Source organism: Toxorhynchites rutilus, chromosome 3 (genome assembly GCF_029784135.1).
Source record: "Toxorhynchites rutilus septentrionalis strain SRP chromosome 3, ASM2978413v1, whole genome shotgun sequence".
Classification (NCBI taxonomy): Eukaryota; Metazoa; Arthropoda; class Insecta; order Diptera; family Culicidae; genus Toxorhynchites; species Toxorhynchites rutilus.
The window spans coordinates 60,390,224-60,393,454 of record NC_073746.1 but is presented as its reverse complement, the minus strand read 5'-3'; the positions used below and the strand labels follow the sequence as shown (position 1 = coordinate 60,393,454).

Below are 3,231 nucleotides of genomic sequence, written 5' to 3'. Positions count from 1 at the left end.
TGGAATTGCTCCTGATGGTTATTGAAATTTGAAATTGAAAGATTCAATGGTCATGAATAAAATATTCATAAAAACATTGCACTAAAGCGAAATACTTCCAAAATCACGTTAGGGCAACTTTGCTGCATACACTTGCCCTGCTTCATTCATAGAATCATTATATCATTTTTACGCATAATGCATATACATGAAACGTTGCCGAAAATCGAAAAAAGCCCCGAATCACTTCCTGCACATGATCATCGGTATATTTCTTTTCCCCGGGCTCGGTCTCGTCTGCTAACAGATATAATGTTAAAAATGTTTTGTAAAGTACAAAATTTCCGCCGGACAGAAGAACACATAAAAAGAAGGAGGCAATCATTCATCGAACTTGGTACGATATTGATTTTTAATATATTTTTTCCTCTGGTCTGGTTTTTCCTCGCATCTTTTCGGTGAATCCAACGCCCCAAGCTTGGAAGCGCGCTCGCATTGGCCAAGCCAAGCTAAGCGCGCGGGGAAGCAGTAAAAGAAGACGTGAAAATACTTCCGGTAAAATATCAATTATCAGAGGAGTGAATTATCTATCATTACCAGGCAGATATATCGGTTTGTGGTACGGGCGCGCTTCCACTGGCCATTGCTGTTCGTCGTTGTCGGATCATGTGCCGGCCCTGACCGATTGATTCCAAGCCAGATTGAAAGCAGCCAGTAGCCAGTAGGAATTGATCGAATGCCAAGCGCAATCATCATTTATTTCGTAATTTTCGGAAAGTTTTACTCTTCCTCCATTTCGCTTTTGTTGTTTGCGCTCATTCTACCGGTAGCACCGAAATTTTGCTTTAGTTTACTTGTTCTTCTTCAACTGGGGTTGAGTTTAAGCTGCCCAATCGATCAACCATGGGTTGTATCGGATCTAAGATTGTTTTATAACATTTATAGCACCCAATCAAATCTAGAGACAGGCGTGTGAGGCGCGCAAGTCGCCTATTTCACATTAGCTTCCAGTCACTGATCATGTGTAATTATGCAGCCCCAAGGAAGCTGAGGAAGTCGATAAACGTTGAGACTGTGGGGTACGATGCAAATGCAATGTTATGTTGAGTAGCGATGTAGTTTTTCCTCCAGAATGCCAGAATGTGTACCCCAGAACGAAAAAGATAGCCTCACCGCAAGCTGCAATCGTCGCTTCCGATCGGAACCGAGTCTCGAGGTAATTGCCAGGTGTTTTCACTACTTTACTGGAAAGTGTTTTTATGGTTTTTCGCCCCACCGGAGAGATTCCTTCCGCGGTTCGCTGCACGTTATGAGTGCACACTCGCATAAAGTCGCTCATTACTGGCTGAAGAAACCCTCCTACAGACACCTGACTTACCGCAAAGGTAACGAAAGAAAAACAAACTGGGCTGCTCACTTCAATGCGTCGACGATACACACGGATGCGTTCCGTCCGGCGATGATTTCTCTCTACCCCCGAAGGCTTTGATAGCGAGCAAACATGTTGCATTCATTTGCTCGCCTTTATCGAAGTGAAAAGATCTGTCTAAATTAGAGTCATTCAATTTCCTACGTAATGCGCAGAGATTCTGTAAATATGTTTCAGGTTATTTCACTGCAGTGATGTAAACATTTGATGAGGTTTTGACATTAAGGGTGGTCGAAGGTGATTTGTCCTGTACATGAACATGCACATCAGTTATAATGGCATGTTACGGCAATTAAAGCGTGAAGGTTTGCCTGTTAAAAACTCTGCCGGTGGTCTAGGTCAAAGAGTTAATGTCCCCCCCCCCCTTTGGTCATTTTTTTCTATATTCCTAGAGATGCTTTCAATTCATCACTGAATCAGGAATGGACCAGCCTCTGTGTCGGTAGACAAAACTAGAAGATGACGTTATTTTGGAACCTAAACACGATGTGGGCACATTGACACGTATGGATTTTCTGTCGATGGCCTGACGTCTTCCAAATTAATTCTGGACATCATTCAGCGTGGATCTAACTATTCGGCTGAAAAATTTATAAGGTAACACAGCAAAACTATTTTTTTTGCAAAATTCAAGTTTATTATTCAACATGATTGCCTTCGAGGGCGATACAGCGATTTTTCAACTTTTCGATACCATTTTTATAGTGCTCTTTTGGGTTTTCCTCAAAATAGGCCTCAGTTTCGGTAATCACTTCATCATCGGTCTTAAATTTCTTGCCAGCGAGCATTTTCTTCAGGTCTGCGACCAGAAAATAGTCACTTGGGGCCAGATCTTGAGGATACGGTGGATGCGGAAGCAATTTGAAGCCCAATTCATGCAATTTTGCCATCGTTTTAATAGATTTGTGATTTTTCCATTTTTTTTCCACAACTACAAAAGTGGCTTTACGCTCAATGCTGTAACCCACGAACCAATCGATCGATTGCTGGCAAATGTAGACACGTATCCATTGAAAGATTATGCTCTGTGATAGTCAAGTAGATTTTTGCAAGAGGCGCCATCTAGACGTCAACCTTATGAATCTTTCAGCTTAATTGTTATATAAATAAAAATGAGGTGGTGTCCGTTTCACACGATTTAACCCAATAACGGAGCAACGGATTTAAACAGTCAATATCAGAAAAGCAAACTGGATATCTGGATAACAGGATATGTTATATGAAAAACTATGAATGGGTTAAACCTATGATATAACCGCAAGGTTGACGTAGGACTACCGTGGGCTTAGTAATCATTTCTGTTTTTTCAATTAGCAATAATCGCACTTCGAATGCTCCTCATTGGGTACGATATCGCCGCTGCGCAAAGCTGTTGATTAATTCTGCTCCGGGATCGGATCGAATTATGTTCAACTTGTTGAAAAACCTCCCCGATGTGGCGAAACATCGCTTGTTGAATTTATTCAATCGGTTTCTGGAACATAATACATTGTTCGGTATATTTCTTCCCATCTGGAACATTGTTCCAGATGATTGGAGACAAGTACGAGTTATAGCTATTAAAAAACCCGGAAAACCCGCGTCCGACTTCAATTCGTACCGCCCTATAGCAATGCTGTCTTGTATACGGAAATTGTTGGAGAAAATGATCTTGTTTCGCCTTGATCGATGGGTTGAAACGAATGGCCTACTCTCAGATACACAATATGGGTTGCGCAGGGGCAAGGGGACGAATGATTGTCTTACGTTGCTTTCTTCAGAAATTCAAATGGCTTACGCCGGAAAAAAACAAATGGCTTCAGTATTCTTGGACATAAAGGGGG

The 3,231-nt window shown here is 41.7% G+C and overlaps 1 pseudogene; it reads right to left on the bottom strand.

Annotated features, from left to right (window-relative positions):
• Positions 1 to 2,623: 2,623 nt before the first annotated feature.
• Positions 2,624 to 2,779, bottom strand: LOC129780933 (U4 spliceosomal RNA; annotated as a pseudogene).
• Positions 2,780 to 3,231: the final 452 nt, after the last annotated feature.